Genomic DNA, 23,487 nt, shown 5'->3' on the forward strand with positions numbered 1-23,487 from the left:
TTTACCTTTTAGAATTTTTGAACCCCTGGATGAAAATCCTGGCTCCGCCACTGTACGTGGACATGTTAAGGAAAGGATTTAAGGGGCAAGATAATCAGTTAATACTTAAGCTTGAAGCATAATTACAACTCCATCACACACTCTATCACAACAAGGTTCTATTTTCAAGGCAGTAATCTTAGGGGATTTTTACCTAAGTCTCACAACATTTTGTGCTGTGGTTTTGTAGATTCATGTTTGTCTCCTTTAGCTTTCGAATTCAGAAAGTTAATTAAACTTTTCTAACTTGAAGAAAACATTTAGCAGGCACTACCTGTGGTTTAAGTAGAACAAACAGATAGCCACTACACTCCATAACATCTTAGAAGTGTTCCTCAAAGAAGAGATATGGAGAAAAGACAGACTTGGTGGTGAGGCATCTAAAAGAATGAATATTGAGAGCAGAATTAAATCAAGGCACCGAAACTGTATGAGTGCTTACTTTTCTTGCTGTATAGCGAGACTGTGATGAACTCATCCAGGCTAACACTATCCTCATTCGCAGCTAGTTTGACTAGCTCCACTTTCTAGAAAGTAGAATAAACCAACGCGTAATCTTTCAACTTATATAGGAAAAACCTACAATGTGTTTACTTATTAATAATTTACAGATTCCTATGTTGGTTTAAGGGCTTCTAGAAATGCAATTTTGTTAGGTTGCATATGATCATTAATGATTTGAATAGTTATACATACAGGTATAATCTGATCTGCCTGGGAATCATTTCTTATGACAGACAATCAAGGAATCTAGATGAGAAATTTAAATCCAAAAACATGTGGTGTGAAAGAGTTGATAAGAACTACAAGTATATTTAAGATGACCTCGAGATCACCTTCTTAGATGCTAGTTCATTTCCGTATGGAGCAACCAAACCAGAGAGCCAGTCAACAAAAGTTCTCCATTTTCATTGTAGTCCTGCATAGAACAACAATTCTTCAAATTCTAGAGTAATCTGAATATCTGATTCTTATCGCCTATCTAATTTTAGTATCAAATGAATCTCCTTTGTAACATAAAAACGTCCTTAGTAAATTCCTATTTTGTTTTATTTGATTCTGTACTGTAGAATGTTTTATGAAATTACAAACCACAAATCATAGGTAGAAATGTCTAGAAAATGATGAAGAAACATTAACAATGAGACTTAAATGGAGAAATAAAACTCTCCTAATAATATTGCACAACTCTGAGAGCAACTATTAAAATGTAGGGCCTGTTCAGGCATAAACCACTATAGGAGACAGGGAACCAACCCCTAATGAAATAGAGAGAAGGCATATATACATCGAAATGGCTCAACATTGCAGAGTTGTAGTACACCCCTAATGATATAGTAAATCCCTAAAGTCAAAGTAGTATGAGAAAGTAAGAGAACATATTTTGCGTTAGCATGTTCTGTATCGTTTTAACGATATAGTAAATCCCTAAAGTCAAAGTAGTTTGAGAAAGTAAGAGAACATATTTTGCGTTAGCATGTTTTGTATCATTACTACTCCGAGTAGAACATGTATAGATAGGTAAAGAGTAGTTCAAAAGTATAAGATAATGCTCTATATGGTTTGGATATTCTTACCTGAGAACATCACTTATAGTTTCTGAATGGCTTACTCATTTTAATTCATAAATGCAACAAAGAATTTGTCTAAGAAAATATATGAAGTATAAAAGTATGCAAACTTACATAGTTTCTGCCACACGAGTGTTAATGTAGGTCAAATCAGCCGGAATAATCTTAGCAAGACCAAAGTCTGAAATCTTTGGGGTCAGGTCTCTGTCAAGACTGATGTTAGTTGTTTTAATATCTATATGAACTATATAAGGCTGGACTTCACATAGGAACGAAAGTACTCGTGCAACACCAATGCATATTTTAATTCGTGTTTTCCAGCTAAACTGGAGGCTACTATGGGCACCACCTGAGAGTAAACAAACTTTAGTATCCATGCAACAAGTACAAACCTAAGAAAAGTTGAAAAAATTTAAAATAACAAAGGACTTCTACTCACCAAGTAGTGTTTCGGAAAAACAATTAATTCCCAGGTAGCCAGACCAATATTCTATGCTCTATACTTGAGATCACCTTTATTTCTGTCAATACTCCCTTACACATTGTTTTGATTCAAAAGAAAGTGCCTTAATAGAATCCAATCTTCCATCTTTTAGGCTCCACTAACAACAGAATATAATGTTAGCTTATTAATTTAATGGAATTGAAAAATCTGAAAATCAATTTGTAGATAATAGAAATACCTTGTAAACATAATCAAACCCTCCTTTCCTACTTTGTTTACAGGGAAAAAATCTTTGATTGCGGCGCACAATTCCTTATAGCTGTACACCCTTCCATTCTCAATGATTGAAATTAATGCAACAATTCTAAATTTAGGAAGGAATCTTAACATGTCTTGAATGATAGCAACAACTTGAATCATTTTATATGACAGTGGTTTTACGGGTCATCTTGCACGCAGCTCAATTATTCTACCAGGAACTATTGAAATATTCTAAAGAAAAAGCAGGGGGAATAAGCATGATCATACTGAACATCGAGACAAGCCTTCATCGCACTAACTCTGCAAACAAAATTTATGACTTTGATTCGTCAGGTTTTCTTTAAGACCTAGGAATTAAATTTGCATTAATTTATTTGTACCCATAGAGAAATTAATCAAAAGATCTATCAAGAAACAGTTATCCAAGATCATGCATTGGAGTATCTATTTCTAGGCATGCATGTGCAAATCAGAAAAAATCTAGCACACATATAAAAATCTAGCAAAAAGTACCAACAAAGAAGTGCACTAACAAAAGATTAGTTGAAGAAAGAACTTACAGAAGAACAACCGCCATAGAATCAGAAGTAGCAGAACAAGAAGATAAACAACGTTCAATGTAAGTAAAGACAACTAAAAATTGTTACCTACCCCTGTGAATTAACACATTCATGGTTGGAAAAACATAGAAAACACAAATAATATCTGTCTAACCGTCTCCACACTTCTTTGATAGAATTGTACACCCACTATAGGTAGTAATGGTGATACAAATTTACCCATAAAGCAAGAGATATTTACAGAATACCCTTCGTCGTACTACCCTTCGTCGTACTACAACTCTCACTTATTATATAGTTCAAATTATGCAAATTATCTGATGGAGTATAGGCTTGAACTTGCATTTATTTCTTAACAAAGCAAAATGTGATACTTAATGGTTTTAACAAAAACAGAACATGAGCTCCTTTGCTAACTTTTAATAGTTCTTTTACATACTCTGTAACAAAGCTCTTGAATTATGGGAGACTGACAAAAAGGTTTTAATCACGTTGTACTATAACACGGTAGTTGAGACACACTAAGAAGTCATGGGAAAGATAAATGCTATGGGTGTGAAGGATATTGTTCTTCCTTCTCTGTACGTGGGTTACCCCTTGATTGGATAATTATTCTTATTTAAAAGTAGAAAAATAGCAATATAGGATTTTTAAAAGATGAGTTCACTACTAAAGAAAGGAGGAAAAAAAATTGCTTCAAGTGGGGATTGATCTTTGAACTTCTAGGTAACTAACTTAGCTTTTAACCAAGTGCATCACAAAGCCATTTGTAGCATGTGTTCCAAAAGGTAATATTAGTTATATTTTAAGAATTATACACATAATATACCGAGTTTAGTCGGGTGACCATGTGTTCACGTTACCCTTTTTTACCCCCTAAATTCGCCACTCAGTTGATTCCCCCTACTATATATGTTGCTCCCTAACGCACACGCAAGTATACGCGATCGTACAAGTAATATAGGATTTTTAAGTCCAGATATCGATCCCACAGAGACTTATAATTAACTATTTATCAAATTAAACTAATGCTAATTATCTAAACAAGAAATAAAATCTCAAGATTATATTTATAAACTAACTAAAAATAAAAGAAAGCAAATAATGAACTTCAACCAAGAAAGAGCAAATTTTTATCGGAGAAGAGATAGATCTAGGGCTATGACCACTAATAATCCAGTTGAGTCTTCAAATCGTTCTACCTATGGGTTACTAGTTGACGGGTTAATTATAACTTTATGATATTCTCTCGAACTACTCACAAGCCTGTAGATGCTACTATAACGCCTATATCTCTATGGTCGTCAGAGGTAACAAGAACACATTTATTTCTCCGTATTCAACTAAGTAGGGCTAAAGGGTATATCTCTATCCTCGATAAGCGAAACGATTAAATCGAACAAACTCTATTTATTCTTATTACGTACGTGAATTCCCTTTCTCAAGTCCAATTCCCGCACCACAGATAGTGTTCAATTAGTGATCAAGTAATCAAACAATTAAGACCAAGAATAAATAAATAACCCAAAGATAGAAAATCAATAGATAGAAACGATAATCAAACGACAACTTTCATGTTTGTGTCAAAGCCCTAGAACTAAAGAGTTTAGCTCCACATAGACATGGAGGAAAAACAACAAATCATCCGAATAAAAATATCAAAATAAGTATTACAGAGAAGAGAAGGTAAAACCCTGTAAATACGGCCTCCACGGCGGCTCCAAGCTCTCTCTAGGTCCAAAGTTATGAACTAAGGGTTTTAAGCTATCCCAAGTTATGTAAAAACCTTATAGAATATATTTTTTTTTTGAGTCCGGAGCCAAAATGGCTTCTTTTTACAGCCATTCCACAAAAATGGTATGTCTTTTTTTTTTTAAACCAAAATGGGCATTTCGTGCAATGTTGCACGAAATGCAACAAATTTATATTTTTTTTATTTCGTTTTTTATATTAAAAACGAAATTAAAAAAATATATAAAAATTTGTTGCATTTCGTGCAATGTTGCACGAAATGCAACAAATTTATATTTTTTTTTAATTTCGTTTTTAATATAAAAAACCGACTATATTTGGTTTGGTTTTGGTTTCAAGTCTTAAAAAACCGAAAAAAACCGAACCAAACCGACTTTATATATTATGTTAAAAATTAAATTTGTATATATATGTGTATGTATTTTAATTTTTTTATGAAAACATTACAATTTATATTATGTTTTTATACTCTTGGGCCATGCTTTTGAATTAAACTAATTGGTCGTTTGGGGTGGTCTTTAAATTTTGCCCCTCATATTTGAAATCTTTAAATTTTGCCCTTCGGCTAAAACTCATAGGTTCCAGGTTCGAACCCACACGCAAATCAAAAATTTAAAAAAAATTCGCAAGGCGAGTTAAATTTCGCTATGCCCCCAACGGCATACACTTGTGAAGGAATTACCAAAGTTATGCCGGACCGGCATACTTATGCCTTATGGGCGGACTTGGCATAAGTATGCGGGTCCGGCATAACTTTGATAATTCCTTCACAAAGTTATGCGGAGTCCCGGCATAATAGTTTGCCCATTAAATTTTGCCTTATAAGGCAAACTTTTAGTTATACCTTAAGGAAAACTTACGCCTTATGGGGCATACTTTTAGTTATGTTTTATGGGACACACTTTTAGCTAAGGCATTACTAAAAGTTTCCCTTGAAAAGTTAAAAAAATATATATATATATATTCAAGGGAAGAGTACGCCCCCTCCGGCGGACTTTTAGTTATGTTCAACTAAAAGTCGCGGCCGGACTTAAACACAACTAAAAGTCTGCCGGAGGGAGACTTTTACTTTTAAACACAACTAAAAGTACGAACTTTTTACTTAAACACAACTAAAAGTACGCGGACTTTTAGACTTTTGTGTGTTTAAGTAAAAGTCTGCCCCCTCCGGCAGACTTTTAGTTGAACATAACTAAAAGTCTGCCGGAGGGGGCAGACTTTCCCTTGAAGCATATATATATATATTTTTTTAACTTTCCCATCCCCATATGCCACCTACAAATATCAGTGATTAACTAATGCGGCAGACTAAGTAAGAGGGCAAACAGGTATATTAGTGGAAAACGAAAGGGAGAATATGTAATAAATAATAACGAAATATGAATTCAAAGTCCGCTAATCTCCTAAAATATCTTTGTTGAAAAATGTCAAAGTATCTGCCTTAAAAGTGTGTGCACTAACCATAGTACTTTCATTATAGCGACAGATAGTCCTCTATTTTGTTGTTCGATTTTTCGTTTTCTTCTTTCATGTTTTGTTTTAGATACTTCATAGCAACAAATGCCACATCAACATTTCGCTCCATTGTTTCAGATTACCCTGGTGATGCGGTTCTTGTGTCAATTCGGGTAGGTGGCGTTTGTTGCTTCTTTTGAATAGAGTCTAAGATACATATTAAAATGCCATGGTCAAGGCTGGCCATGTAAACACCATAAGGGTTCTGCATGTTAGACAAATAAGAACAAGAGACGACAAATCTAGTAAACCACTAAAATGATATTTTTACTGCTCCTTTGTTCTAATAATCATGTTTAAAAAAAGATTAAAAATATTTATTAAAAAAAGATTATGTTTAAGTAAAAGTCTGCCCCCTCCGGCAGACTTTTAGTTGTGTTTAAGTAAAAGTACGCCGGGAGGGGGCGGACTTTTAGTTGTGTTAACTAAAAATCTGCCGGAGAAACGTACTTTCCCTTGAAGCATATATATATATATTTTTTTAACTTTCCCATCCCCATATGCCACCTACAAATATCAGTGATTAACTAATGCGGCAGACTAAGTAAGAGGGCAAACAGGTATATTAGTGGAAAACAGAAAGGGAGAATATGTAATAAATAATAACGAAATATGAATTCAGGTCCGCTAATCTCCTAAAATATGCTGTTGAAAAATGTCAAAGTATACGCCTTAAAAGTGTGTGCACTAACCATAGTACTTTCATTATAGCGACGAGATAGTCCTCTATTTTGTTGTTCGATTTTTCGTTTTCTTCTTTCATGTTTTGTTTTAGATACTTCATAGCAACAAATGCCACATCAACATTTCGCTCCATTGTTTCCGATTACTACAGTGATGCGGTTCTTGTGTCAATTCAGGTAGGTGGCGTTTGTTGCTTCTTTTGAATAGAGTCTAAGATACATATTAAAATGCCATGGTCAAGGCTGGCCATGTAAACACCATAAGGGTTCTGCATGTTAGACAAATAAGAAAAAGAGACGACAAATCTAGTAAACCACTAAAATGATATTTTTACTGCTCCTTTGTTCTAATAATCATGTTTAAAAAAAGATTAAAAATATTTATTAAAAAAAGATTATGTTTAAGTAAAATCGCACATAAGAGACTTTTCCTTTACTTAACACAACTAAAGGTACGCGGAGGGCGGACTTTTAGTTGTGTTAAAAAAATCTATGAGGGGCTGACTTTTTAGTTGTGTTTAAGTAAAAGTCGCCCCCCCTCGGCGGACTTTTAGTTGAACATAACTAAAAAGTCTGCCGGAGGGGGCAGACTTTCCCTTGAAGCATATATATATATATTTTTTTAACTTTTCAAGGGAAACTTTTAGTAATGCCTTAGCTAAAAGTGTGTCCCATAAAACATAACTAAAAGTATGCCCCATAAGGCGTAAGTTTTCCTTAAGGTATAACTAAAAGTTTGCCTTATATGGCAAAATTTAATGGGCAAACTATTATGCGGACCGCATAACTTTATGAAGGAATTATCAAAGTTATCGGACCGCATACTTATGCCAAGTACGCCCATAAGGCATAAGTATGCCGGTCCGCATAACTTTGGTAATTCCTTCAAAGTGTATGCCGTTGGGGGCATAGCGAAATTTAACTCGCCTTGCGAATTTTTTTTTTAAATTTTTGATTGCGTGTGGGTTCGAACACCGGAACCTATGAGTTTTAGAAGGGCAAAATTTAAAGATTTCAAATATGAGGGGCAAAATTTAAAGACCACCAAACGAAGGGCAGTCGCGAATTGCCCCAATTAGTTTAATTCAAAAGCATGGCCCAAGAGTATAAAAACATAATATAAATTGTAATGTTTTCATAAAAAAATTAAAATACATACACATATATATACAAATTTAATTTTTAACATAATATATAAAGTCGGTTTGGTTCGGTTTTTTTCGGTTTTTTTTTTTAAGACTTGAAACCAAAACCAAACCAAATATAGTCGGTTTTTTATATTAAAAACGAAATTAAAAAAAATATATAAATTTGTTGCATTTCGTGCAACATTGCACGAAATGCAACAAATTTTTATTTTTTTTTAATTTCGTTTTTTATATTAAAAACGAAATAAAAAAAAATATAAATTTGTTGCATTTCGTGCAACATTGCACGAAATGCCCATTTTGGTTTAAAAAAAAAAAAGACATACCATTTTTGTGGAATGGCTGTAAAAAGAAGCCATTTTGGCTCCGGACTCTATTTATAGGGTACCAAAATGCCTGGGGTTTTAAAAACCAAATCCAAATGGGACCGGAAAAAATGCGCAGCAGCCAGGAAAAGATTAGAGGCGTGTTTTCCTTGCGATCTCACCGCGTCGCCAACTGTCCAGGTATATTTCCAATCCCCTTTGCAGTCAAACTTCAATTGCATTACTCCCTCCTTTGCCACATAGACAAGCGTTAATTGTCACAAAATCATGCAATCTTTCCCCTTATTTAATTTCCACATGTTAGCATACTTCAATAGTTCAATTGTTCCTTTTTGCACTTCTGCCACGTAGACAACTCGTAGTGCACTTCTTTAAGCTGCTTGCTTCAATTCAAATCAATTTGCACTTGTTGCCTTTAAAATATTTTCTTCATTCAACCATTAGATCATGTATTAATGATTAGTTCATCACGCCTCTATTCCTTCTCGCAACTTCACGCGTTTCCTTCGATTTGCTCCAAATTTCTTCAATCTTCATACCACTTTATTCCTACATAATAGTAAGCACAAAGAAATATAATTATACTCCAAAAAAATTAAAAGTACTAAAATGTGAGGTAAACAATGAATAAATATATGCATTTTAGACCGAACATCAATATACAACTCCAAACGCGACAAGAGTGCTTAGTCCCCCCACAAAAAAGATTCATTCCCCTTCTCTTCTCGAAGAAGGGTAATTTTTCCTATGAGAACAACACTCTTCTTGCAAAAGCTCGCTATATTTTACATCAAATTCAATTTTTATGAGTCTGATCAAGTATGTCATTTTTTTAACCACTTATCTAAATTATAGGCATACTCCTTATCGTCCCCCTTTTTTGGGTGAGGTGATGTTTCTCTTATCGCATAATTCATTTTCGTCTCCATGCGAAGCTGAAGTGATCACGTGGATGCCTTAAAATTAGTGTTTGGAAAACCTGTTTCTACAAGAAGGTAAAGCTTTCATTTGCTTTTCCTTCTATAGTTTTATTTCCTTTTAGTTTTCTTCTTCAAATACGAGACAACTAGGGGAAAAAAAAGATCTAAGGAAAAAACTTTTATTTTCTTTGGACACTTTGTCGTAAAACTACCGAAAAAAAGGGTCCAATCCTTATTTTTATTTTTTTGGGTTAACACTCTTCCCTTATGGAGTATTATCAGATTTTAGTTGATTCACATATTTCTTTTTTGAATACGTTTTGTGTTAGTTTATCTTTCTGTTCAGGTAGAGTATACAACAGCAACAACATACCCAATGTAATCCCACCAAATAGAGTTCAGTTAAAGGGAGTATATGTTGAAGAATTTTGCTTCGAAGCACGGTACAAATTGCTTGCACTAATCAGATATCATCTCCTGGGGGCAAGTTGAAGTGGGAAAAGAAACTAATTCAAAATTGTGTTTTAGCTTCTGCATTTCTAATGAGTATTAAATATGGATTGTCCGTTCTGGCATAATTGTTCCCCATTGTAAAAATAGGTGTTTTGCAAGTTATTCAAGTCGAGTGACAAGCTTCTGGCAGTATAGGAGAAGGAAGCCACAAAATTTGCTGGTCCAAATGATGACATGGACCACCCAATTCAAGGTAATTAGTTTTAGGCTCTCTTTGAATTGCTTGATCAGCTAGCAATAGTGTTGGAGATAATGTAAAGCTGTTGATTAGGAAATAATGCTCTTCCTACAGTCCCAGAGAAAGCAAATGACTTAACTGATGATAAGGGGCCTCCTAGCTGTGATTTGCATCCTCTGCCTGAAACTGATCAAGGCACCAGCTCTTGTTCACAATTGCTTGATCAGATTTGGAGCTTTGACAAAGCGGTTACATACTTTTTGCCTCAGCATGACCAGGGAACTATTGTTCCCGCTCAACATGTTGAGAGAAGTACAGTTACTGGTCAATAGAGAGCAACAACCAATGGGGTTAGAAATAAGCGCAAGCCTGATTCACATTCACTACTTACATCTAATCAAGACTTTAGGATGCCAAATGCAAAATCTCAGCACAGGGACTCATAAACACAGATATCACATGTTTGCATTATGTGACTGATGTGCCGTGAAATTATGGCACATCTAATGCTTTTAACTCTAAGTTTTACTTGTTTTTGAGTAAGTTTGTGTTAGTTTGATGTGTTTTGCAGGTATTTCGATGTTAGAATGCTCGATAAGAGAAAAACAAGGAAATCAATTGTTCTGTACTGATATACTCTAAGTACGGACTGTCAACATGTCAACGGTCCATCGTTTTGGATCGTAGAATTGCAAAGAAAGTTCCTGCAGCCAAGGAAGCTCGACAACATGTAGAGTTGGATGATTGATGGGCCGTCAACATGTTCGACAGTCCGTCGAGTTACCTTATTGACATAGTTCCTGCAAAGTGTAAAGTGCATCAGACCGTCGACTTGCACCGTCGACATGATCGATGGTCGTCGAAGTGCAGAGACGGTTAAAGTCTTGCGAGTTGAAAATATGTCATCAGATCATCGTCAAGCACGTCGACATATCGACAACCGTCGAAGCACAACGATGACCCGTCAAGTTGCAAGCCAACCTGGAACAGGATTGGGATTAATTATTCCGAGTTTAACTTGTATAAATACTTGTTTAGGTTTTATTTTTTAGATATATGGAGTTTTAGACTTGTAGTAATTACTTTTGGGTTTTTAGTGCAATTGAAGATTTCCAGACAATTACATTCGTTTACTTTCAAGTTTTATTCGTAAGTTCAATACAAAATTCAATTATGCAATCTTCAACCTTTTATTGTTTTCTTGTCGCTATGAGTAGCTAAAAACCTTTACTAAGGTTGTAAACCCAAGGATGGGTGTTTTGTGATTGGGGATTGTGATTGATATACGCATAATGGATTGTTAGGGTTTATTTGTTCTTCGTTTTCATCATATAGTTAGTGGTTGCAAACATTAGCTAATGCCATAAACTTTAGTTTATTTGGGAAAATAACTAGGGTTCGGTAAGAATAAATAACAAGAACTCAAGACTTTAAACCTTGTTTAATAAATTCACTTAGGAATAAGAGGAATTTACTTGGCAGAATTAATCGTTTTTCATGCATACTTTCTTATCTTTGGAAAAAGCATAGAAAGAAGTAATCTTTTCATATTGGAAACAGTCTAGATTCACATAGAGGTTAAGTGCATCCATACAAATGATCCATTAGAAGTATATCAAGATCGAGACCTATGATCATGCACTTATTTGACGGGGACACAACCTTGGATCTTTTTTCTCATATATTTACAACTTTAAATTTCTAGTCACTTTAAATTAGTCCACAAACCGAACAACTATAAAACCCTTTTTCTGGAATACACCAGGACCGCAAGATTAGTATAATACTTCTTTAATAAACTTTTCACACTATATTCTCTGTGGGATTCGACCCAACCTTGTTGGGTTACTATATTTGACATCGTCTGCTTTACGCTATTAAAAAGTGTAATTTGAGCATATCAGTGACACGCTGTTTTAGTAGCTCTACAAAGTTGAACATAAGTGTTACATTGAAGGTGCAATTTTGTGACTGTAACCAAAACATATATCAAGTTTATAATGACGACTAGAGTAGGTTGTGGATGGATGATGGTGGCAAAGTGGATCAATTCCCCCTTTTTAGTTGCCCTTAATCCAATTTCATGAAAGTCATCGGTTACAAATACAAAATAGTACGGAGAATATTTTGGTTATTGTTTTTGTTTTCGATTTGGGAGGTTCTTCCTTTTGTCTTTCTTTTACATGAAATGTTTGAGAAGGTGAGGAGTGGGGAAAAAGGGAACGATGTCTGTGTTTTTCTATCAAGTCCAGTTAAGGCTGTTACTTGCAGTAACCACACCATTGTTAGGTTTTTCATTTTTGGGGTATGTATAACAATGGTGTCTAATAATCTTTGCTTGACACCATTGTTAGGTTTATGTGTCCTTGTACAAGTATTTTCGGGCAGAGGAGAAGGAAGACTAGTAGGCTAAGATGTTGCATTTAGCATCACGAAGTCTTGATCAGATGCAAGAAGTGAATGTGAATCACGCTTGCGCTTATTTCTAACCACGTTATTTGTTTCTTTCTGTCGATCAGTAACTATACTTCTCTCAATATATTTAGCGGGAACAATAGTTCCCTAGTCATGCTGAGGCAAAGAGTCTGTAACCATTTTGTCAAAGCTCCAAATCTGATCATGAAATTGTGAACAACAATTGGTGCATTGATTAGTTTCAGGAAGAGGATGCAAATCATAGCTACGAGGCCCCTTATGATCAGTTAAGTCATTTGCTTTATCTGGGACCACAAGAAGAGCATTATTTCCTGATTAACAGCTTTACATTGTCTCCATCAATGTTGTTAGCTGATCAAGTAATTCAAAGAGTGCCTCAAAACTAATTAACTTGAATTGTGTGGTGCATGTCATCATTTGGACCAGCAAATTTGGTGACTTCCTTCTCTGCCACTGACAGGAGCTTGTCACTCCACTTGAATAACTTGCAAAATACCCACTTTTACAATGGGAAACAATTAGTAGCAGAAAGGACAATCCATATTTAATCTTCATTAGAAATGCAGAAGCTAAAACACAATTTCGAATTAGTTTCTTTTCCCACTTCTACGCCAACTCTGTGAAGAGTAGTTGCGAGCACAATATGTTCCACAATTGTAATTTAAAATCTGGGCACATCAGCTTCTTGGAAACCGACTTCATATAAATGAAACAGGTAAATGCCATATCCGCTATGTAATTATAACAAGATATATCAATTGAAGTACATCCAATTCTAGTTTCTTATACTTGGTGTGAAGAAAGGTCTCTCTTGAAGTTTGAGTGATTGTGTTGTTGGCATAGTGTTAAAGGCTATGCATCCATCAAATAGTATATGGAGGAATCTGATTGTGTACCACTTCCCTCATACAGGGTGGTACGAGAATAACACAAGAATTTTTTACGTGGAAAACTCCTTTCTCAAGGGATTAAAAATGACGACCTACCCCAGAAGGATTTCAACTCCACTAACCGAGCAACTTCAAATTACAATCGACTGTAAGCTAGGAATTAACTCCCATAACCCCTCGCCCTTACAATAGCCCAATCGTAATCTTCACACTTGACTACCTCTAGCCAAGCAAACTATACACCGAGACTAACTCTAGCCAAGTCTACCACTCAAAGGCACCCTTTGAGAATTCAACACTGTGACTAACTCTAGCCACCTACATCCTAATATACCTAGACTAACTCTAGCCTATTGTACCACTCAAGAGCTTGTGGAAGCAACCTTGAGAATTTAGAACACCTACAACTAACTTCCGTTTAGAGAAGAGTAAGTTTACAATTTAGCACAAAAGGATAAGGACTTAACAACCTAAGGACCTAAAGAATCTTCAGTTCTGGATCTGGTCCTTCGGCTTGTTCAGGCTTTATTCTTGGGGAACACCTTGAGAGGTGGAGACTTGCACTTAGGATGGAGCAATTTGATTTGTGCAAGAATGATCCTTCTTTTGGAAGATGCTGTCGTTATATGCAAGGAGGGAGGGAGAGAGAGAGAGAGAGAGAGAGAGAGAGAGAGAGAGAGAGAGAGAGAGAGATGAGAAGTGACCACTCATGAAATCTGGGCCATTAATCAAACGGCCTTGCTGAGGTATACAGCTGCATTGTACTATTCAGCAGCACATTTTGTTTGTGGATTTGGACTTTCAACACTTTAGTGACCAAGACCTTTATCTGGAGGAACCTGGTCCCTCATATGTTCTTCAAGCAAGTTGTAAGTATTGGCCACACTGACAGTAGCTCTACAGCTGCACCGTTGGCTGAGCAGGCTAGAGACCTGATTCCTCCTTCTGAATCAACATATCTGGTCTCTGATATATAAGCAAATCCTGTAGGTTTTTGATCCTTCACAGAGCATGTTAGAATAGCAACATATGAGATATCATAAGGTTAACCTTTGGTGTTGTGATCTACCTTTCTTGTGAAGTTTGAGACCTCTCGTTCTAACTTTTAAAATTCACTCTTTATGTCACTGATTGTCCTTCATTTTTGAAGTGAGGCAGGAGCTTGTCCAAGAATCAATTTGTGATTTTCCTGATTTTGGTAGTTTTGTGGATTATCCATCAAATCATTATACAAGTGCTTCTATCCTGTGAAAAAATAACTATACAATGTGGATTTCGTCCTAGAAATCCACAAAATCTATACCACCGGTCGGTCAGCTAATATCCCTTGCAACACAAGAAGAAAAAAGAGTGATCGAGCAATTTAAATCGAATTGATTTATATAACATTTGCTAGCACCTGCCAAAAATTAAAAGAAGCACATTAATTCTCAGTATAAAGGATTTTGTTTTGAAGAATTACACATCCAGCATGGAAACAGTTCATTTCCAATTCATTCAAGATGTTATACGTAATATAAATTTAACTAACAAATATGGAAGAATTTGATATTTCTGTAGTAGGATGCAATAGTATGTTTATTCAATCCACCTTGTGTTGGCGCGGCGGGAGGTAGACCACGAGATACGCATGAAAACAGTATAAACACAAATCCAAGAAGTTTGATTAAATCATGTCAACTTACAGAGTAAACTCTTATCCATGCTAACTCATTCCTTAAATCTGCAACAAATTCTTGTCCCTCATGGGCAAATCTATCTGAAGATAATTTCTGTTTCTACTTTTGCTTCTTAATTTAAATAGGAATTTGTGCCCACGGATCCAGGTTGTCGTCGGCCTGTTTCAGGTCACACAAGTGATATATAAACACTTTCTTAGAGAACCAAAGAGAACATGATGCTATTCATTTAGGGCCTATAGTCAATGGCAGAGCCAAGAATTCAAGTAAGGGAATTCAAAAAAAAAAAAAAAAAGGTTCTTATCAGGGGATTCAATATCTGTGGATCCGCCCCTGCCTACGCCTACAATCTCGATACCAACTATGTTCACAACTGTTTAAGAAATTCAATTTAGCAACTTAGGAAGGTCTTAGAACCAATGGTGAATGAATAAGTTTTTACCAGACTTAGACATACATACATCACGGTGGAATGACTAACTAGTTATCAGATAAAACTAACATAAAACTTCATATACCTGTTAGTGTTGTTAAAGGCTAACTTAAAGCGCGCTAAAGCCCTGAACCTCGGTGAAGCCCAGCTTGCGCGCTTCGCTTTTCTTAATGACGCTTTAGTGTAGGCGTCAAAGTGTTAAGGCGTGTGCACCTTTAGTAATAGGCTCTGCCTTAAAGGGAACATATATATATATATATATATATATATATATATATCTATAGTTTTTCCATTCTTTTGTCCAAATAATTATTGTTTGTATTTACAGTTTGTATTGTATTACTTTTCTTTTTTCAGACTGCTTTTTCATGCTTTATTTAGTAATTTGCCTTGACTTCTTTACTTCTATTATTTCTTTTTCCGGACTGCTTTGGTTTGCTTTTCTTTGAGCCAATGTTCTATCAAAAACAATCTCTCTGCGTCCCATGGTAGGGGTAATGTCTGCGCACACTCTACCCTCGCCATACCCTACTCGTGGGATTACTCTGGGTGTAGTTGTTGTTGTATTGTATTACTTTTCTATTATTATTTTTTCTCCATTCACGTTTTTCTTTGCTAAATCCCACACTTTAATTGTGCTCTGTGTTTAAATCTCCAACAGAATTTGAGCTTTTTTGCACCTTTCACTCACTACTCTAACAACTGTTATGACATTATTATCTTTTTTCACACTGGTGTTCGGATAAAGCTTACATACACTTAGACTATTTTACTGTGTACCTAGTACCTCCCGCCAACATAGGTACTATGTAACTCCCTTCACTAAGACTCAACCAAAGTGGGAAGAAATTACCTAGCATTTTTTGTCTCTTCGTGAACTCAAATCCTAATCTTCCCATATTTTCACTTACTTTATTGACCGCTAGGTTACACACTTGGTGTAGAAATTATGAAAGTGTAACATTGCTTGATTTTCATATTATAGATCTAAACTCGACTATTTAATATCCTTTCATCTTGCAAATATTATAATGTAGTAACTTAGAATTTCATGCTACACGTTTAGTAAGAGCACTTGACTAAAAAAAAATATTTTAGTCCCAAATTTCTACCATTGTGGTCTCAATCGCACTAATCACAACTACCGTCCTTATATAAAACTAATCACAACTAATGTCATCTGAATACCTTTCTTTTCTTTTACTCCAAACTAATACTAGCGTTAATGTTTGAATGTATATTATTTTTCATAGGATTTTGTGAAAAATAATCAAGAAAGCATGATTAGGAAACTATGAGACGTTAATGAGGCGAATCCAGAAATTAAACTCCATAGGCTCTATCTTTAAGGTTCGTAGCATTGAACCATTGTCTTTTTGAAATTATGGATTTAGACATACTATTCATCGCAATTTTAGTAGATCTTACACATTTTGCGTCGAAAGTACTAGGTGCAAATGAACCCAACATCGCAACACTGCATCCGCCTCTTATGGAAAGTCACACTTGCTATTAACACCAAGTCTTCAAACAACCTTGTGCAACAACCACCCATCCATTAGAAAATAGAATGAGATTTGAGCCTTTATTGGTTAAGCATTTATGATAACTTGTGGAATTGAGAAAAGATTTCTACTTTATATTATGTATCTCTTTACTTTTATGCTCTATCTTATGACGATTATTAGGGAAAGAGAAAGGAAGTCACAAATGTAATATTTCTATTTAGTTTATACATACCCTAACACTACTTGTACCAAGTCGGACCCTTCTAGCAATAAATTGTTGAAATTGGAATTACCTAGGTAGAAGGAGTTTAGACTACTTGCAAAGACAAAGATTAAAATATGTTCGCTTTATAGGAAGCTACTTGAAGAATATAGAAGTCGATTTCGGACATGTTATGATGGCAAGATCAGCTAAGTCTCATAGTGTTATTAAGGGCCATTGCTTCGCCGCTTAAAGCGATAAAGCAATCCAAGCGAGGAGTTATTGCTTCATAAGCAAAATCATGCGCTTCAAATGATGACGCGCAAAATAATCCTAACCTTAAGTGGACAATTTTTGGCTCAACTATGAGGAGTTGGACCAATACCAACTTTATTATACATTAAATTCATACATGTTTGGTACTTTTTAATTTTCCATAACTTGTGCGCTTTACTTCATTATGTATCTCTTTCCTTTTATGCTCTATCTTATGACGATTATTAGGGAAAGACAAAGGAAGCTATAAATGGAATATTTCTATTTAGTTTATAACATCCTCTAATACTACTTGTACCAAGTCGGACCCCTCTAGTAATAACTTGTTGAAATTGGAATAACCTAGGTAGAAGGGTTTTAGACTACTTGCAAAGACAGAGAGTAGTTAAAATATGTTCGCTTTATAGGAAGCTACTTGAAGAATATAGAAGTAGATCAAGGTAAAGAGAAACGACTTTCAGACATGTTATGATGACAAGATCAGCTGAGTCTCATAGTGTTATTAAGGGTTATTGCTTTGCCGCTTAAAGCCATAAAGCAAGCCCAACGAGGTGTTATCGCTTGATGAGCTAAGCCATGTGCTTTAGAGAAGTGTGTGCTTCAAATAATGACGCGCAAAATAATCCCAATGATAAGCGGTCAATTTTTGGCTTAACTATGAGGAGTTGGATCAATAGCAGCTTTATTATAGCATTAAATTCATACATGTTTGGTATTTTTTTTGTATTCCATAACTTGCACTTTACTTCAAAGAAGTGTGCGCTTCAGTTCTCGCTTTTTGCTTCAAGCCCATAGATCTTGTTGCTTTTTTGTGCTTTTCGCTTTTGAAAACATTGGAGCCTCATGGTCTAAGCTTGCTTGACAGTGTGATCACTACATCAACAATGATGAAAGTGGGCCAATCAGACTGGTGTTTTCATATGGAAGACTTCTTGCTCAAAGCGCATGTTAGCTATTATAAATCAAGACTTTCCTAATCATTCATCCTTTTCTTTTTAAGAAAGTATTTCATATTCTCCTTTGAGGAAAGGCGGTGAATTAGTATAATTTTTAATACTTTAACAACAATGTATTTGTTTTCCGAGCTTAAATAGGATGGACTAGTAGGTGTTAAGGAATTCAAAAGTAATTAAACAAAGAATCTTTTCCCCTTTACCAACTTAGAAATTCCCTTCCTCTTTAACTCTCCCTCCTATCCACCGTAACAATGACAATGAGATGTAGTCTCCCCTACTTGGAGATTAACAAATATAGTCTTACCTTTTCCCCTTCATCCCGCCTTATGTCATTTGAATATCGCAATGCACAAACTTTCCCAAACCTAAGCACTCTACTCTTGCGGTAGTCTCCAGAGACCAAACAGAAATAAATCGCATGTTAGAAAATCTTTAACAGAAAAGATCAACTGTAAGAAGGGGATCCTTGGAGAAACAATAAAGTTGACTCTGTAACAATAAAGTTGTCTCTGTAACAATAAAGTTGTCACGGATTCAAGTCGAGGAATCAGCCACCGATGCTTGCATCAGGGTAGCTGTCTACATTACACCCCTTTAGGGTACGACCCTTCTCCAAACCCTGCGTGAATGTGGAATGCTTCATCACCAGGCTGGCCTTATCATTTTGACACTAAATTTGTAGATCTGATTGACTAGACTTCTCGCTAATCTAAGAAATGCTTATTCACGACCTAGAAAGAATGCTATCTACTATAAGCCTAATAATAGACTTGGGTTCAAGTGCCATTAGTATAATGTTTCTTCAAAACATCAATGACCAATTTATCTAATACTATTTGGAGTCTAATTGTAAAAGCTTAACTATCATTATCAGTGTTCAAGGTCGCTAATATATGAATACCAAATGTAATCCTCAAAACCTTAACTAAGGCACTGCACTTCAGCTTGTGCACTATAATGATATTACCATATTTCCCACTTGTAGGAGAAGTAACAAGATGGTTCTTGAAGAACTATTTCTCCCCAATTTTCGTGTTGATTAATATGCAACAGCCATTTAATAATTGGGAGAAAGAAACAACATCTAATGTTCTTACACTTATGATCAAGTATTCATGAGTAAGGCTCAGATTACAAAAAAAAGTTAAGTGCTTAAAATGATCAAAAATTTCATCTGTCTTTTCTCATGGCTATAGTCTACATGTACTGTATAATAACTAATGAATTATAAGCTTTCTCGAGTTATCACCTTCTTAATATCATGCCAAGAGGAAGATCCAGAAACCGCGAGATCTTGATATGATTAAGGAGTTTGCTGCATCATAGAGCAAAAGCCAATGGAAGAGCCTGATAGGAAGATCAGCAGAGAATCTGATATGAGCTTCTGCTATAATAGAGAACTATTTAGTTGTCCTTGAGGGCTAATAAAAGACAATTAGCTCACCCAACAGCATTAATGTTTTCATGCACTAACAAAAGTTGACATTCTTTTTTCCTGGTTCAAAATGCATTCTTTGATAAGCAATTCTTTTAGGATGTGTTTGGTATGACGGAAAATGTTTTCCTATTTTCCTTGTTTGGTTGCACTAAATATCTTGGGAAAACGGTTTCCTCTGGAAAATGTGTTCCTCAATATAGGAGAAAATGGACGAACATGTTTTGCTTAAAAGTTTGAGGGAAAACATTTCTAGGATCAATGAAAACACAGCAACACATCCCAAACCCAACCTCCGCACTATCCACCCACCCTACCTACCCCCCGGCTTAAACACCCCTGCCTATCCCATCACTACCTACCCCCTTACCCCTCCTGCCTCCCCCCCCCCCCCCCCACCACCAAAAAACAAAACCCCCCAAACCACCAGAAGTTGAACTCTGAATTTAAACCTCATAGTGTTTTGCTTTGAATAAATGAAAATGTTCTTAAAATGACATTTTCCAACTTGCGTACCAAACACAAAAAAATGAGTAGGAAAATCACTTATTTTCTGGAAAAAAAATGTTGAAAAACATTTTCCGTAATACCAACACACCCTTATTCACTTCTGTAATGACCAAATAATCCAGGCTGCAGATACATTCAATTATGTATGAGAGATCTTGTATACTCCAACGAAACCCCATCTTAGCAGAAATATTTCGTAGCCTTAAAGTATTTGATGTTCATGATTAGGCATACAATGCACATACAACAAAGAGCTCATTTTGCACAAAGTAGTTAAGAGTTCTAGAAAGTATGCAACTGATCCTCCAACGAAGAAGTTTTTCTTGCAGAATTTACTATCTTAATGCATGTTAAGTCGACATATAAGAGTAGTAATTACTTAGGTGATCTCACATGTGTTATCAAGACCAAAGACAAAAGATTATAAAGCATAAACGCAAAGTATTTAAAACCAATACAAAACGAACCTGCTTCAGAGGGTTCTTCTGGCCATGGAAGCATAGCACTTTTAGGGGTATCGGGATTTGGTTCCATCTGCATAGTTCGTTCGTGGAAGGAATAAAACCTTGTCAGTTGTGTCACGACTTTTTTAAAAAACAATCTGCTGTTTTCTCGGAAATGTAAACATACTTTGGCCTCCAACTGTTGAGGCATATTTGGAATCTGCTCCATTGGGAGGCTGTATGACACATACATCAAAAGGAGTTAGATATCTTCTGATTCACGAACTTCAACAACCAAATTGATGTTTTCACTATGCCATATTAGTAATAACTACAGTCAAACATCTCTATAACAATGTCGTTTATTCAGATATTTTTTGGTGCTATGGCGAAATGTTGTTATAGAAAACATATAATATAACATAACATGAAAGACTGGTTCCACAGAAAATATGGATGTAATAGTGAAATGTTGTTGTAGAGGATGGTTGTTATAATTTATAAAGAGGTCTGACGGTAGTTATCTAGAAAGATTAACCTAGAGAATTAGATAAATTCAATTTTACGGTCATAATTGTGTTCCACAAACCCAACAGAAACGTGATTTTGTTCAAGAACAATGCAGAACAGATATAACATGAAATTAAGTGAACAAGGCAAACACGATAAAATACATCAAGTGCGGGAAAGTTGGTCCGTATTAGCAATAAACATAAAATGTTGTTACCTAGAATCAGTTACAAATGGCACCCTCTGACATGGAAGATCCGTCTCAAGAGACTTTAAATTAGATGTCAATTAGATGTCACTTCATTGTAGGGTGTCAAAAGATGACATTTATCTTGCGATCTCTCAGGTCTAAAGGCCGGCACCAGAGTAGATATATTATGTGCCTATAGTTGGAACAAAAGAGTGGCATCATTAGGGTGGCAAAATTAGCCCATGAAAACATGACCCGTCAACTAAACCCAAATTGACCCATGAAACCTTGTAGAGATATTTTCAAAAAGGCTTTTTTTTTTTTTTTTTTTGGATATGTTATATATATCCATAATAAAGAAAAATAATAATTTTATTAGGTACATAAAAACTAAAAAAGAACAACCAAAGAAATTAAAACTTAGTAAGAATCGGACGGGGTGGGTTATGACCCGCACTTTAACCCATTTTAGCCCTACCCATTTCAGCCCAAGTAACTTTCTATTAACTCGGCCCAAATCTAGCCCAATCCACCCATTTAACACCCCTAATTATAATCTATAAAATTAGGTCGGTTGACTTTAGGTATCTTCGGGGATAATTTTATCTTTTGGGATTTTCGTCGGTTCCATTAGCTTCAAAACGTCGAATATAGGCTGGTTGAGTGTTTGGTTCAGTTCCTGAGGGTCTTGAGGGGCATTTTGGTCTTTTGGTTAGAAAGTTGGTTTTCGTCCATTCGGGGTTGACTTGGTCAACGAAACCTCATTTGAGAATTTTGAGTTGCTGCTAAGTTCGTAGTGCGTTTTTACATGCGTCTGCATATTTGGTTTGTGTTGGGGAGGTTCCGGGAGAGTCTCGGGATTTGGGGGAATGAGAGTCAAGAACCAAATTTTTTGGTTTCTGGTGTATTCGCATGTGCGAGATGGTCCCGCCCCTGCAGACACGCTCCAGCAAATGGAGGCTCACTCGAGTGAGAGGGTCCCGCCCATGCGGACATGCTCCAGTGAATGGACGCTCGCAGGAGCGAGACTCAATTAATCTAGGCTCGGACTGCCCCTGCGAAGAATTTCCTGCAGGAGCGCATGCGCCGCAGCGAACCTGGTTCAGCCGGTGCGAGCCAAGATATTTTGTGAGGACTTCACTGAGGTGAGGAATTGTCCGCCGGTGCGTGTGCACAGGGGCAAACTTAAGTTAGCAGGAGCGTGAGTCACTGTATAGAATGTAGTCTTTAGTGTGTTCTTTCTTTAGAATCCCACTCGAAAACCCCTAAGTTTGAGAGTATTATTAGAGGAGAATTGAAGGCAATTCAAGGAGGAATCATTGGGTAAGTGTCCAAACTTGGTTTTATGATTATTTCAATGATTTAGATCTTTAATCCATGCTTAGAATGTTGAAATTTAGAGATTTATGGAAGGGTTTTGGGAACCTAAATTGAGAATTGGGAATTGATCAATTGAGCATGAATTAGCAGTTGTTTATGGATGATATTTCGTATATAAGTTATGTGAAGCATAAGGATCATGATTTTCGGCTCAATTTACCGATTTTCCCTTTTGGGTTCGGAATCCTAATTTTAGGACTTATTTCGGGGATTTTGGATTATATAGCAATATGAATATTGTTGGACTCGTGTTCTAACATACATTTCTTATTTTATTAGACTTTGTTTGTTTGGAGATTTCTCGGAGTGGCAAGGGCGTCATGACTCGAGATTCGGCTTACCAGGCATGTTGAGACCTTGAACTCTTTCTCGAATGTGTGTGTATTGGCTTAAATGAACCTAATAAGAGGGATTTGGGGTGAATTAAGGGTTTCCAATACTTGTGAGGTGACGAGCACTTGTATCAGATACCGGTCATCGTGTTTGGGTATTTGTCCGATTTTAATTGTATAGTTGGTCTGAATGCCATGACTAGGCACTAGTTAATAGAATAGTACGATCCTTTGAGATCCATGATTGGGGACCAATGCCAGTACTTTATGTCTTTTATCATTATTATTGCCTGTCTTGACTGTTCGTGTGCATATCACTCATACATATATCCTCGTTGAAATGAAAAGCAATAAAAAGGTGAAGCCTTTATGGTATTATGAACATGAGAATGGATT

General features: G+C 35.8%; 2 long non-coding RNA genes across 2 annotated transcripts; both read right to left on the bottom strand.

The window, feature by feature from the left end:
• Positions 1-59: 59 nt before the first annotated feature.
• On the bottom strand, positions 60-20,790 carry LOC132044558 (uncharacterized). The gene is made up of 5 exons (XR_009412217.1): positions 20,704-20,790; positions 19,541-19,675; positions 2,050-2,212; positions 1,725-1,959; positions 60-958 (listed from the first exon to the last, which is right to left on the bottom strand). It is a non-coding gene; the product is annotated as an uncharacterized LOC132044558 (long non-coding RNA).
• LOC132044559 (uncharacterized) lies at positions 16,792-18,304 on the bottom strand. The gene is made up of 2 exons (XR_009412218.1): positions 17,678-18,304; positions 16,792-17,150 (listed from the first exon to the last, which is right to left on the bottom strand). It is a non-coding gene; the product is annotated as an uncharacterized LOC132044559 (long non-coding RNA).
• Positions 20,791-23,487: the final 2,697 nt, after the last annotated feature.

Source organism: Lycium ferocissimum, unplaced genomic scaffold, assembly GCF_029784015.1.
Source record: "Lycium ferocissimum isolate CSIRO_LF1 unplaced genomic scaffold, AGI_CSIRO_Lferr_CH_V1 ctg4786, whole genome shotgun sequence".
Classification (NCBI taxonomy): Eukaryota; Viridiplantae; Streptophyta; class Magnoliopsida; order Solanales; family Solanaceae; genus Lycium; species Lycium ferocissimum.